General features: G+C 38.4%; 1 pseudogene; it reads left to right on the top strand.

Annotated features, from left to right (window-relative positions):
• The first annotated feature begins 12,416 nt into the window (after positions 1–12,416).
• LOC127493382 (U1 spliceosomal RNA) lies at positions 12,417–12,566 on the top strand (annotated as a pseudogene).
• Positions 12,567–16,134: the final 3,568 nt, after the last annotated feature.

The following is a 16,134-nucleotide window of genomic DNA, read 5'->3' as shown; positions in this document are numbered from 1 at the left end:
GCTACACCACAAGGCCAGCCCTCACCCAAACCCTTCTGCAGTAACATGTACATCAAGTTCACACACTAGCAGATTGGATCAAACATGTTGAGGGCTTGGGCAACTTGTACATTTGGCTTAGTCTCTCGAAGGCCACTGGTCTTCCTCCTCTCATTCCCATCTGCTGCCCTTTTTACCAAGTGGTACAAGGGCCTCAGAATTTGTGCTAGAGGTGGGAAAAACAGTCTCTAAAATTGCAAACTCTACAGAGTCTTGTAATTCTTTTATAATCATTGGGATTGGAAAGACCTAGATTTTATCTATGAATGCCTTGACCTTTGTCTTATCTAACCAGAAAATTTATAATTTTAACCAGAATTTAGCAGAGTCCTGGTCCCTGAACTTTGGACTTACTGACCACCCAGCACTATATTTTAGATGGCTCAGCAAAGTAGACATATTGGCTTCTAAATCTACAGCAAAGTCACAGGTTAACACCTACAAGACAGTCACAGGTTAATGCCACATCATCTACATAATGGAACATATGCATTATTGAAGGCATAGGCCACGATGCAAATCTGCTGTTATCCAATCATGACATACAGTGGAGCTATGTAGATAGCCTTGCAGAAGAATAGTGATGGGTCGTTGCTGGTCATCCCAAGTAAGAGTAAAATCGTTTTGACTCTCAGGAGATAGACCAATAATGAAGAAAGCATTAACTATATTTATAACATAATGATAATTTCCAAATTCATAGCTGAGGCAGTCCATCATGTCACTCAATGATGGAATCATTGAATGTAGTGAAGCAACTTTATTAAGCTCTCAATAATCCACCATCAATACCATACCCTGTTTTTAATAAAAAATCTGTTTGTTTTATTTTAAAGACAGAGTGTTTTACAGAAAGAGAGGGAAAGAAAAACACAGTGGCAGAGAGAGACAGATCTTTCATCTGGTGGTTCGTGCCCCAAATGGCTGCAACATCCAGAGCCAGCTGGGCCAGTCTGAGCCAGGACCCAGAGCTTCTTTGGGTCTCCCACATGAGCGACAGGGGCCCAAGGACTTAGGCACCCTCTGCTGCTTTTCCAGACATGTTAGCAGGGAGCTGGATCAGAAGTGGAACAGCTGGGCTTCAAACTGGCACGCAAATAGGAGGCCAGCATTGCACACAACAGCTTTACCCATTATGCTGCAATGCCAGTACCCCTTCTCTAACTTTGATCAACCCTACTGGTGATTTAAATGGGCTATGTGTGGGTCTAATAATGTCTGCCTTCTCCAGCTCTCAAATGGTTCAAGTACTTTCATCTTAAATTCCCAGAAGTTTGCACTGCTTGGTATTTGTAACCCACATAGATGTGGGTAATTGTAATGGTGGGTGGGCAGTAGCATGCCCTCTCAATAAAGTTTTACCTATGCTCATTCACAGGTGGAAATCCCCCACTGTAGTGTTTGATCAAAGGTCATGTAGGATATCAATGCACAGAATGTACTCAGGTGGTGGATGCCCTATGCCTCAAGAAAAGTTACTGCATTTACACAGGTAGAGATCATCCTACATAGCCATCTATGACAACTGGAAGCCTGGGAAATATCTCAGAGTTGAATACAGTAAGATACATTCAACACCTGTGTCAACCAGTGCGAACACTCTCTGAACATTAGAAGGGAGGCAGTGAGTAGTAACCAGCCCCTGAGGTCTCCAGTCACATCTGTTCCTGCCAAACAGGTGCCTTGACCTCCCTCCAATCAAATGTAAATGGGTCAGGGTCACTCAAAAATTTTGTTAGTGTACTGCTCAAACCCCTGGTACCTACTTGGGTGATTTACTCCAATTGGATCTTTTGAATGACTGAAACCATTGTTCCAGTTTTAATTGTTGCCGTAATTCTGGCAAGGTCTTATTAGTCTGCCCTTCTAACATTACCTTATCTGGCCCTGTTGCCAGGAGAAGGCCCACATATAGGTTTGAGTGATGTTAGCTTCATCTTTCCCTTCTCTCTCATCCTACATCGTGGCCTACACCCCTTTCTGAGTGTTCTCTGTCTCAGGCTTTCCCAGATCAGCAATTTTACAGGAAATTACATTGATAGGCTGTCCCACACATAGGGTAAACATCCGTATTTTATATCTTTGTATTCCCATGAGTCCAAACAGGGCAAACATCCTCATTTTTCCCATGAGTCCTATCATTAAAGATGGCACTGCATATGTTTGACCTTGAAACTCTCGTTGTAACTTAGCATACAGCTGTCATCTGTTGATGGTTTGGCACTGGGCCATACTATATGAGCTTCTGCCATAATCCATTCTAAAAGAGTGATTCCCTATGTAATAAGTGGATGGTCAGTGCAGTCCAGTTTTTCATTTTCAGCTCCCTGAGCAAAACCCCAACCACCTCAGCATTCCATCATCAGACCAACAAAGCAGCAATGGATTCACAGGCCATTTGCCTAAACTTAGCGCCCAGAAGAACCACTACTTCCAGAGTGTAAAGGTGGAACACTAAATACTTTACCACCTCAGGGTGCAGGGGAACCCTTGGTTATTGGGTCTTTATCTTTGGGCAACCATTGGATGGGCCTTGAACAACACCAGGAGTTCAGTGTTGTCCTTTTCACTAGTAGACTCAACCACCGCAATCAACAAGTTGTTTCTGGCATCAGATATAGCTCAGAAGGTGACCCTCCTTTTGGGGTTAGAATAATATCTTCCTTAGCTTCTGATCATTTTTCATCTCCTCTAAGGTGTACCACAGGCTCCATTCTTGGAATCTAGCATTAGTTTCCTCACACAAGGCAGTTTAAAGACCCATCCTGTGGCTTTAGCCATTGCCTGGACCTTCTTCTTACCTAATATTCCTCCAAAGCCATGCAATGCCTATCCCATAATAGTGGGGGATCCACACATTTAGGCCCATTCTTTGGTGGTGGTGGGGCACCCAGGCAAAAAAAGACTGGCAATTGAGAACCACACACTTGTGATCTGCGACCCATGAGTCCCAGCTTCTGGCAGGGCCCAAGACTCCATACTGGCCTGAGATGAATCCTGCCAATTATGCCAAGTGTAATGCAGGGACTCAATTCCACAAAGATTACGTCTGTATCTGGACAGACCAAACAACATCTTCACAGCTTAGATTCAAACTCCCTTATTCTCACAGTGGGTGGTGAACATATACAGGAAATCTGCTATGCTATGGCAGCAGGCAAAATGAAAAGAGCATTTTACTCTGTTCTACCCTCAGTTTCTTGCATATACATACATACAACAGCGGCACTCAATCAAGAAGGGATACAGCATAATTGTGTCAGCTTTTGGGTGACTGACTAAAAAAATGTACCAGTTCAAGTCTGTCAGTTGTCATGACAGCAACAGAGCCTGACTGATCCCTGTGGCACAGTGGATTAAAGTCCCAATCTGCAGTGCCAGCACCCCATATGGGCGCTGATTTGAGTCCTGGCTGCTCCACTTCCAATCCAGCTCTCTGCTATGACCTGGGAAAGCAGTAGAAGATGGCCCGTGTTCTGAGGTCCCACCCATGTGAGAGACCTGGAAGAAGCTCATGGCTCCTGGTTTCAGATCCGCTCAGCCCTGGCCATTGCAATCATTTGGGGAATGAACCAGCAGATAGAAGACCTCTCATTCTCTCTCTGGCTCTGCATCTCCTGTAACTGACTCTCAACTAAATAAAATAAATCTTTTTATAAAAACTTATAAAAAATTGAAAAACCAGAAAGACACACAAGCAAAAAGTTTCAAATAGAAAATGATAGGTAATGATAAGTGTGTAGAAAAGTTAAGGAAAAAAAGGGCAACTAAACACTTACATTGATGCTTTTTTAAAAGATTTGTTTATTTATTATATTTGAAAGTTACAGAGAAAGAGAGGCAGAGAGAGAGGTCTTCCAACTGCTCATTCACTCCCCAAATGGTCGCAAAGGACAGAGCTGAGCTGATCCAAAGCCCAGAGCCAGGAGCTTCTTTTGGGTCTCCCACGTGGGTGCAGGAGCCCAAGGACTCGGGACATCTTCTATTGCTTTCCCAGGGCATAGCAGAGAGCTGGATCAGAGTGGAGCAGCTGGGACTTGAACTGACATCCATATGGGATGCCGGCAGTGCAGGCGGCAGCTTTACCCACCAAGCTATAGCACCCCCCTGGGAGACCTGGATTTGAGAGGAATACATAAATGACAGCTCTGTAATCTCGAAGGAAGTCAATTTCCTTCCCTTTGACAGAACCACCTGGGGCTCCTGAGTGCAGAGGGTCTGGTTGGTAGGAGTTTGTGGGAGAATCCCTCAGCCCTTGCAGTCCTGTTGGGTCATCTGAGGAGGGGTGCCCAACCCCAGAGTCCTTCATCTCTGGGCACAGTCATCCCACCAATGACCCCCATTGTAATTAGTGCAGGACCATGGAATGCAGACACTGCCAAGGACTTGGGCCATCTTTTACCGCTTTCCCAGGTGCATTCACTGGGAGCTGGATCAGAGGCGGAACAGAGTGGTTTCTAATCCGTTCCCATACGGGATGCCAGCACTGCAGGCAGTGGCTTTACCAGCCAAGTCACAGCGCTGGTCCATCCATTGATTATAACATTGGTCATTAAATGATTTATTGGCTAGTTTTGTAATTTGTGCTGCTCAAATAATTTTTCCAATTCATCCAAGTTGTGATATAATTTACATAAAATTTCACACTACCATTTCATCTTTCTTTAAATATGTGTAGGATTTGCAAGTACATCTCCATTTTTCCTCCCAATACTAATCATTTGTTTTTGTTTTCTGTCATTCTCAATCAAGCGCCAGATACACCAACCTAATTAGTCTCTCACAATAACCATGCTTTCTGTAGTCATTTTTTTTTTCACTTTGGACTGTATCCAATGACATTATCTTTAATAGAATAAGATGAGCACCATAGAATATCACTTCAGAAAATATGATTAGTGACTGTAGCTTCTTTCTTGCTATAATATGTGTATGATCTTCTCCCCCTTCTCCCAATCCTCTCACACACAGCCTCTGTCTCTGTTCCCATCTCTGTCTCTATCTGCATCTTTATGTCTATCAATATGTTTCTCCTTCCACATTTCTTCTTCTTCCTTCTCACTTTCTCTACCATTGAGAACCAAATGCTCTCAGTCTAACAATCCACAAGGTACTGAGTATTGTCAACAGACACATGAATGTATATAAAACAGACACGTGGATGACATGAATGATTGCAAATACTTATTATCTGAAGCAACTAAATTTTGGGGGCAATGCTAATGCAAAAAGGAGTGACTAATACAAACACCTGAAGGATGTACAATGGAAATTAACTGCAGGATTCCCTTCAGAGACAGGACTATAAAGAGCATCATTCCCCCATTTACAATGAGGACAACACTGTATGTATTAACCACTTCTATTGAAGCTATCAAAATGCTGAGATCCAGAACAAACATTTAATAAGAACAAACATTTAATAAGACAGGTGCTTACAGGGAAAAACAAGATTGAGCATTTCCTTTCCTGAGACAAATGTTAATATATCTCACCAAGGACAGTAAGATTCAGCTAAGTATTAATAAATTGCCAAAAGCCATGTCTATAATTTTAAGAGAATTTGAAGCCCCTATAGGGGCAGATATTTGATATTCATGTCATCTTACAAATCTTTTCATTTAGAGACTTTTCCAGGCACTCACACGTAATACAGGTAAGAATCTGGAGATAGCTTTCTTATGATCCTGGCTGTGGGAGAACAGCATTTACATGAGAAACTCCACCAAGAACATTTCCCCATGTCTCTGGTATTAAATGCATGCTTTGCATGCCTACTCTGTATAGAAGGGAGACAGCTAAAACTGTAGCCTTAGAATACAGGTGGAATCCCACTGCAGCCGATTGTGGAATAATACCATACACCAACACACACACACTGAGAATCCATCCAGACTCACCTGGCCGGAATCTTCCAGCAGGAATGATAGGCATGAAAACTGCAGCCAGAGCACTGATGAAAGCCTACTGGAGTTGGAGAAGGCATATAGGAAACACGTCTTGATGCTAGAACAGAAATAAGAGCTAGGACCAGCATTGTATCTGGATCATAAAATGGTTAGAAAGCCTTTGAAGGATGCAATCTCAGGACATGTATATTCACAAACTCTCATTAAGATTGAAATAAAAAAAAATCAGACAACTAAAACTGAATGTCAAAGAATGTGCCCATCTTCAGCTCAGCAACATGCTAACAAGGATAAAATCAAGAATCACAGCAGAATACAATGAAAGAGCTACTTTCTGTGGGACAGTAAAATGAAAAGTACAAAGCAAAGATGGGAGCAGATATCAAGAAAAATCCTCAGGAAAGTCAGGTCTTACCATAAATAAAGCCATCAATGAAAGGCTAAAGCCTCTGGTGTGTTGAAGTTAATCATAGCAATGTCAAACTCAACTCAACTCTTAACCAGAGCAACACAAACCCCCACAGTAAAAGTCCACAAAAACAAAGGTGCACTCATCTACTACCTAAAAATTATTTATAACAATATTTGCTGTCCTATATACAGGCCCTGTTTCATAATAATAATGATAATGATAATTTTCTTTTTTAACCTAGAAAATGTTTATTTAAGATATATAAACTCCATGCATTTCATAAATAAACCTCCAGGAACAAAGTAATTCTCACAAAAAAACACCCTCCCACCCTTCTTCCTCTTCCCTTTGCAATTTTTATTCTTATTTTTAACTAAGATCTATTTCAATTAACTTTTTTTTGAATTCTTAATTACCTTTTATTTCTGCTTTCAATCTAGTCTTTTCCAGAATGCACATTTCTTTTAATATGAAGCCATTTGCACAAAAAGCACACTGTTAACAGTCTGTTCTTTAATATATTCTCCTAACATTGCAAGTTCATTCAATTTAGATACTATTCGTACTAGGTAAGAATGTTATCAAATATTTTCTATCTACAAAACATGAGTTGTCATTTTTACAGATTTTTTTAAACTTTTATTTAATGAATATAAATTTCCAAAGTACAACTTATGGATTACAATGGCTTCACCCCCCGCCAAAACTTCCCTCCCACTTGCAACCCTCCCCTTTCCTGCTCCCTCTCCCCTTCCATTCACATCAAGATTCATTTTCAATTCTCTTTATATACAGAAGATCAGTTTAGCATATATTAAGTAAAGATTTCAACAGTTTGCACCCACATAGAAACACAAAGAGAAAAATACCATTTGAGTACTAGCTATATCATTAAATCACAATGTACAGCACATTAAGGACAGAGATCCTACATGTGGAGTAAGTGCACAGTGACTCCTGTTGTTGACTTAACAACTTGACACTCTTGTTTATGGCATCAGTAATCACCAAAGGCTCTTGTCATGAGTTGCCAAGGCATCACAATACCAGATTTCAGGACATACTACAGGGCCGTTGTTATCAAAACAGCATGGTACTGGTACAGAGACAGATGGATAGACCAATGGAACAGAATGAAAACACCAAAAATCAATCCAAACATCCAGAGCCAACTTATATTTGATCAAGGATCGAAAACCAATCCATGGAGTAGGGACAGTCTATTCAATAAATGGTGCTGGGAAAACTGGATTTCCACATGCAGAATCATGAAGCAAGACCCCTACCTTTCACCTTACAAAAAAATTCACTCAACATGGATTAAAGACTTAAATCTATGACCCAACACCATCAAATTATTAGAGAGCATTGGAGAAACCCTGCAAGATATAGGTACTGGCAAAGACTTCTTAGAAACGACCCAGAAGCACAGGCAGTCAAAGCCAAAATTAACATTTGGGATTGCATCAAATTGAGAAGTTTCTGTACTCCAACAGAAACAGTAAGGAGAGTGAAGAGGCAACCGACAGAATGGGAAAAAATATTTGAAAACTATGCAACAGATAAAGGGTTAATAACCAGAATCTACAAAGAAATCAAGAAACTCCACAACATCAAAACAAACAACCCACTTAAGAGATGGGCCAAGGACCTCAACAGATATTTTTCAAAAGAGGAAATCCAAATGGCCAACAGACACAGGAAAAAATGTTCAAGATCACTAGCAATCAGGGAAATGCAAATCAAAACCACAATGAGGTTTCATCTCACCACGGTAGGAATGGCTCACTTTCAGGAAACTATCAACAACAGATGCAGGCGCGGATGTGGGGAAAAAGGGACACTAACCCACTGTTGGTGGGAATGCAAACTGGTCAAGCCACTATGGAAGTCAGTCTGGAGATTCCTCAGAAACCTGAAGATAACCCTACCGTTCGACCCAGCCATCCCACTCCTTGGAATTTACCTTAAGGAATTTGAATTGGCAAACAAAAAGCTGTCTGCAAAGTAATGTTTATTGCAGCTCAATTCACAATAGCTAAGACCTGGAACCAACCCAAATGCCCATCAATTGAAGACTGGATTAAGAAATTATGGGATATGTACTCTATAGAATACTATACAGCAGTCAAAAACAATGAAACCCGGTCATTTGCAACAAGATGGAGGAATTGGAAAACATAATGCTGAGTGAACTAAGCCAGTCCCAAAGGGAGAAATATCATATGTTCTCCCTGATCGGTGACAACTAACTGAGCACCAAAGGGGAAACCTGTTGAAGTGAAATGGACACTATGAGAAACAGTGACTTGATCAGCTCTTGTCCTGACTGTTGATGTACAATGTAATCTTTATCCATTTTATTATTTTTTTGTTCTAGTACTACTGGTTGAACTCTGTGATTAACACACAATTATTCTTAGGTGTTTAAATTTTAACTGAAAAATGAACCCTGTTATGAATCTGGGAAAGATTATGCTGAGTGAAATAAGCCAGTCCCAAAAGGACAAATATCATATGTTCTCCCTGATTGGTGACAACTAACCGAGCACCAAAAAGGAAACCTGTTAAAGTGAAATGAACACTATGAGAAACAGTGACTTGATCAGCCCTTGCCCTGACTGTTGATGAACAACTTAATACGTTATCCCTCTTAGTATTTTTTTTGTTTGTTCTACTTAATACTTTTGGTTGAATACTATAATCAATACACAGTTATTCTAAAGTGTTGAAACTTAACTGAAAAGTGATTGTTGTTAAATATAAGAGTGGGAATAAGAGAGGGAAGAGATGTGTAATTTGGGACATGCTCAAGCTGACTTACCTCAAACGGTAGAGTTAGAAAGATACCAGGGGATTCCAATTCAATCCCATCAAGGTGGCATGTACCAATGCCACCTCACTAGTCCAAGTGATCTATTTTAGTTCACAATTGATCATAATGATAGTACTATGAGCCAAAGGGATCCCATAAACAAGAATAGTGTCTGCAAATACTAGCTGATAGAATAAAAAAGGGATAGAACGATCCAACATGGGAAGCGAGATACACAGCAGACTCATAGAATGGCAGATGGCCTAAACAGCACTCTGGCCTCAGAATCAGCCCTTAAGGCATGCAGATCCAGCTGAAAAGCCCATGAGAGTATTTCAGGCATGGAAAGCCAAGACACTCTGGCAAAAAAAAAAAAAATGACCTAAATGAAAGATCTCTGCGAGTGAGATCCCAGTTGAAAGAACAGGTCATCAAAGAAGGAGGTACCTTTCTCTGAAGAGAGGAGAGAACTTCCACTCTTATACGACCTTGTCTAAATACGATCAGAGTCGGTGAACTCAAAAGGCTTCCATAGCCTTGGCAAGTATTTCAGTTAACTTTTTACACATAATATTGACCCTATACAAAGCAAACAGTTCAACAACAACAACAACAAAAAACTTCCTCAACAGTCAAGACAAGGGCTGTTCAAAGTCATTGCATCTCAAGGTGTCAATTTCACTTCTATATATTATCTTTTAAGTACTCTATTAATTACCACAGATCAGGGAGAACACACAGTATTTGTATTTGTCTTTTTGTGACTGGCTTTTTTCATTATGTTGCAAATGACAGGATTCCATGATGTACATACTCTATAATTCTTTATGTCACTCTTCAGTTGACAGACATGTGGGTTTATTCCATATTTAGCTATTGTTAATTGAGCTGCATTTAACATGGGGGTACAGATAACTCTTTCATATGCTTATTTTATTTCCCTGGGGTAAATTACCAGGAATGGGATCCTGGGTCATATGCTAGGTCTATATTCAGATTTCTGTGGTATCTCCGTACTGTCTTTCACAGTGACTGTACCAGTTTACATTCCCATTAACAGTGGATTAGGATACCTTTTCCCCCACATACTTGACAGCATTTGTTGTTGATTTCTCAATAAAATTCATTCTAGTGTGGCTGAGGTGAAACTTCATTGTGGTTTTGAATTGCATTGCTCAGATTGTTAGTGATTCTGAGCATCTTTTCTTGTGTCTTTGGCTCTCCTCTCTTGAAAAATGCCTGGTTAAGTCCTTTGTCCATTTCTTAACTGGGATATTTGTTTTGTTGTTTTTGAGTTTATTGAGCTCTTTATATATTCTGGATATTAATCCTTTACCTGTTTCATGGCACTGAAGCAAACCTTTCCTGGGCTTTTCACAGTTTGGAGGGTTTTTATTACTGATTTAATTTCCGTCTTGGTTATTGGTCTGTTCAGATGTTCTGTGTCTTCATGGCTCATTGTAGGTAGGTTGTATGCATCCAGGAACCTATTAATTTATTCTAGGCTCCTGATTTGTTGGCATACAGTTCTTTGTAGTAATTCCTGATGTCTGTAATTTCCAATCTCAATCTCCTTCAATTAGCCATGCAGCATTATTACTGTGCTTGTGTTAGCCTCTCTTCTCAAAAATTTGAGAAGAAATACCTGAGGATAACTTTTGCCATTTGATTTGTTTTCTTGGTAAATAGAGTCCTGCACTGTCTTATCTTTGATATCTATAGTTTTGTGTGGTTTTGTATGTAATCTCAGAGGGTATGTCCAGCACCAGTTATAACTAGAAGCAAAAATTTCTCTATCAAATTGTTAATTATTATATTAATAGTTTATCTTTAAGTTCATTTTTTAAAAATTCCATTACTTTCTGTTTCTTGGTCTCTATACACACCTTTAAAGTTTACTTGCTATATTTCAGCTATGTTGATGCATACTGTTTATAATTGTTGGAAATAATACATTCTGTGAAGTGACACAAAGCATCTATCATTTATGCTTTTTTCACATTTCTGATGCTCTTATATCTTTGTAGAATTAGTGATTTCTGACTATCAGTTGTGCATTACACTTGGAACCTGATTTCTAGGAATTACTGAGGTCTAAAGTGGACTGCGTAATTTTCTAGATAGGATTTGTGTTTGAGCTCAAAGGGACCTAGGAGAACTACTGGTCCAGGACCACTCTAAATTAAAAGCAAAGATTGAGTTTTTATTGACCAACAGCTAATGTGAATTATGCGTACACATCTGTGGGAGGGTCATCTCAGAGTTATAATTCCATTGGGGAAATTTTCAACTCCTGCATAAATCAGCAACAAGGCAATTTCTTTGTTTAACCTTCCATGTACAGAGGGAAGGTCAGTTTCATTTCTGTATCATCTCACAATTTAACTGCATTTACTTTGTCCTCTTTCCTCCACAGACCTTGAGGTCACATAAATAGTTGAATAAGCTCCCTAGTTTTTGCAATCATCTTCAGAGTTAAAGGCTTCACCTCTTGTTCCCTCTGAAGACCCATGCTTTCATTGACATTTTTGCCTGAGAGTAGTTCACAAATTTGTTTTTAAAGACATTCAGGATGTTTTAAAACATATGTTACACACTCTTCTTGGATTTTTGCCTGAGAAGGGTTCCTCCAATATACTAGTCAATAAAAATATAATCATATAATTTTTGTATCATTCTTTAAAGATATATTCAGAAAGTGCAGCCTATCACATACCAAAAGTATTAAATTTAAAGGTCAGAGAAATCTGAGAAGTTGTTTCTTTTTGATATAAATGAAAAAAAAAACACAGACAAAAGATTAAAAATTCTTAGCCATGACCCCTATAAATTTGAAATATAGCACTTGTACTTGCCTCATCCCTCCATTCATCCTACACAAAAACAAACTCAAAATATAATAATAAGATATATTAAAGCTCCAAACATAGTACATAGAAGTATGAAACTACTAGGAAAAAAAACTGAGAGTAAACACTTCAGGACAGTGTCATAGGTAGCTATTTTTGTGTAAGACACAAAAAGCACAGACAACAATGCAAACATAGATAAATGGCTTATATCACATTAAAAATCTTCTGCACAGCAAAAAGTAACAGTCAATAAAATTAAGACAACTGATACAGTGGGAAAAAATACTGGCAAACTATACATCTGGAAAAATTTAATATCCAGAATATATAAAGAACACAAAAATCTCAACACTGACAACAAAGAATTCAATCCAGTTAAGAAATGGTAAATACTTAGCTGGCAGGGGAGATACCATGATCATGCAAGTGGTTTTCCCAGGGTGAGGCTCTTCCATTGCTGCCCCTGTGAGTTTCCCAAATGTAGGAAACTCGACTGCATAATTTATGGTAGTGGGTGACTGTGTTTGCTCTCTCTCCCCTATAAAAAAAAGACCAAGAGCAAAAGAAATGGTCAAAGTATCCGAATAGACTTTTCTCTGAAAAAAAAAAATGGCAACATATATGTGAAAAAACGTTCAATGTTATTTGTCATCAGGGAAACTCATTTCAAAATCTCAGTAGGTGTCATCTCAATCCAGTTAGTATAACTATGATAAAAAGGCAAGAAATGACACATGCTGGTTTGGATGTGGAGAAAAAGACACACTCACATAATTTCAGTGGGAATGCAAATTATGAACATTACAGAGAACAATATGGTGCTTCCTCAAAAACTTTTTTTTTTTTAAATTTTGACCACATCACTTAGCTATCACTCTTGTGCATATATATCTGAAAGAAATGAAATCTGCATTTGAAAGACACTTGTACCCCCATGTTCATGGTAACACTCTTCACAATAGCCAAGATTTTGAATCAAAACAGACATCCATCAATAGGTTAATGGATAAAAAAATGTTATTTATGTAAAATGTAGTATTATTCAGTCATAAAAATAAAATCCTGATGTTTGTAGCAAAACAGATGGAACTGGAAATGATTACTTTAAATGAAATAAGCCACATAAATCAACAATTATCATACAGTCTTTCTTGAATACAGAAGTTTCAAAAGAAGCCAATCTGAAATTACTGCAGGTTGGCAATGGTTGGGGGAGGATGAATGGATGGAGGATATATAATGGGTACCAAAACACTCAGATAAAAGAAAGATTTTGGCCTCCATATCATAGGTGACAATTCTAGTTCAGGCAAAAATGTCAATGAAGGCACTGATTGCCATCAAGGAGAAGAGCTTAGCTGAGTGGAATTACTTACCTTCCGAGTTAAAAAAAAAAAAAGAGGAAGAGAAGATTGATCGCACCAAACCTGGGTGTTTCACCTTTGGCACACCCTTAACCCTGAAGAACTGAACAGAGCTCTCTGGCCACACCCACCACAAGCCTCTAGAGATTCACCAAAAGCAGAGAGTCCACTTAATCTAGAGTCATAGTATAACGAGAAAAGCCACCACAGTGGAAAAAAAAAGATGAAGAAGAAGAAGACAAAGAAGAAGAAGAAGAAGAAGAAGAAGAAGAAGAAGAAGAAGAAGAAGAAGAAGAAGAAGAAGAAACCAAAGTATATCTCCACAATGCCAAACAACAAATGCAGAAACTGAGAAAAACAAGAACAAGGAAGACATCATGATGCTCCCAAATGAACATGACACTCCAATACAAGATTATGAAGATGATGAGATAGAAGAAATGCAAGATACAGAATTTTTAAAAAATTATGATAAGAACATTTAGAAGTTATTAAAAGCAAATGCATGAACTACAGAAATCCATACTGGACAGCATAGAAAATCTCTCTCATGAAAATGAAATCTTAAAGAGGAATCAAAATGAAATGAGGTAATTAGTAGAATATGAAATTTAGATTCTGAAGAGAAACCAAAATGAAATGAAGAGTTCAATAGATCAAATGACAAACACATTAGAGAGCCTTAAAACCAGAATCAGTGAGGTAGAAGAGAGAATATCAGATTTAGAAGGCAGAGCACAGGAAAGTATACAGTCAAACCAAAGAAAAGAAGAGGAAATAAGAAATCTAAAAAATATTGTTGGGAATCTACAGGATATTATTTAAAAAACCAACATTCAGGTTCTAGAAGTTCCTGAAGGCATGGAGAGAGAAAGAATTAGAAGGCATTTTTAGTGAAATACTAGCAGAGAACTTCCTGGGTTTGGAGAAGGAAAGAGACATCCAAGAACAGGAAGCACATAGAACCACCAATAAACATGACCAAAAGAGATCCTCACCACAACACGTTGTAATCAAAGTCACCACAGTGAAACATAAAGAAAAGATTCTAAAATGTGCAAGAGAGAATCTTCAGATTAATCTCAGAGGATCTCCAATTAAACTCACAGCAGATATCTCATCAGAAACCCTACAGGCTAGGAGGGAATGGTGAAGCATAGCCCAGGTACTAAGAGAGAAAACTGCCAGCCCAGAATATTATGTCCTGCAAAGCTCTCATTTGTGAATGTAGGTGAAACAAAAATCTTTCATAGCAAACAGATATTGAAAGAATTTGTCAACGCTTGTCCAGCCCTGCAAAAGATGCTTAAAGATGTGTTACACACAGAAACACAGCCATCAATATGAAAGACTATAAAGGAATAAAACCTCACAGTAAAAGATCACAGGAAGTTCAAGGCATATATTAGAAATTTCTTTGGAAAAATTGCACGGCAGTCACTATTTAACAATAGTCACATTAAACGTTAATGGCCTCAACTCTCCTGTTAAAATACACAGACTGGCTGAATGGATTAAAAACCAAAACCCATTTATTTGCTGCTTTCAAGAAACACATCTTTCCAACAAAGATGCATGCAGACTGAAAGTGAAAGGTTGGAAAAAGATATTCCATGTTAACAGAAACCACAAAAGATCTGGTATAGAGATCTTAATATCAGACAAAATAAACTTTAACACAAAAACTATTAAGAGAGACAAAGAGGGGCATTATATAATGATTAAGGGAATAATTCAACAGGAAGATGTAACTATTATAAACCTATATGCACTTAATTACAGGGCACTGGTTTATTTAAAATATATGTTAAGGAACTTAAAGGGAGACTTAGACTCCAACACGACAGTATTAGAGGACTTCAATATTCCACTTTCAGCAATAGACAGATCAACTAGACTGATGATCAACAAGGAAACAGCACATTTAACTGACAGTATAGACCAAATGGACCTAACAGATATTTATAAAACTTTTCATCCTACAATTACAGAATACACATTCTTTTCAGCAGTACATGGAACCTACTCTAGAATTGACCACATAATAGGACAAAAATCAAGTCTCTGCAAAATCAGAAGAATTTGGTCTGCAGCAAACCAGACCTAAAACTAGTAGGAGAAGAGAAATAATTAAAATCAGAGAAGAAATCAACAAAATTAAATCCAAAAACATTACAAAAGATCAGCAAAACAAAGAGCTGTTTTTTTGAAAAAATAAACAAAATCGACACCCCATTGGCCCAACTAACTAAAAAAAAATGAGAAAAGACCCAATTCAATAAAATCATTGATGAAATTGGAAATGTAATAACAGACACCACAGAAATAAAAAGAATCATTAGAAATTACTACAAGGACTTGTATGCCAGTGAACAGGGAAATCTATCAGAATTGGATAGATTCCTGGACACATGCAACCTAACTAAATTGAACCAGGAAGACATTGAAAACCTAAACAGACCCATAACGGAGACAGAAATTGAATCAGTAATAAAGACCCTCCCAACCAAGAAAAGCCCAGGACCATATGGACTCACTGCTGAATTCTACTAGACATTTAAAGAACTAACTCCAGTTCATCTGAAACTATTCAGAATAATAAAAAGAAGGAATCCTCCCAATTCTTTGTATGAAACCAGCATCACCTTAATTCCTAAGCCAGAAAAAGATGCAGCACTGAAAGAGAATTACAGATCAATATCCCTGATGAACATAAATGCAAAAATTCTCAATAAAATTCTGG

Source organism: Oryctolagus cuniculus, chromosome 5 (genome assembly GCF_051225735.1).
Source record: "Oryctolagus cuniculus isolate XC-2025 breed Fujian yellow rabbit chromosome 5, ASM5122573v1, whole genome shotgun sequence".
Lineage (NCBI taxonomy): Eukaryota > Metazoa > Chordata > Mammalia > Lagomorpha > Leporidae > Oryctolagus > Oryctolagus cuniculus.
This window is presented reverse-complemented; position numbering and strand designations above follow the sequence as displayed.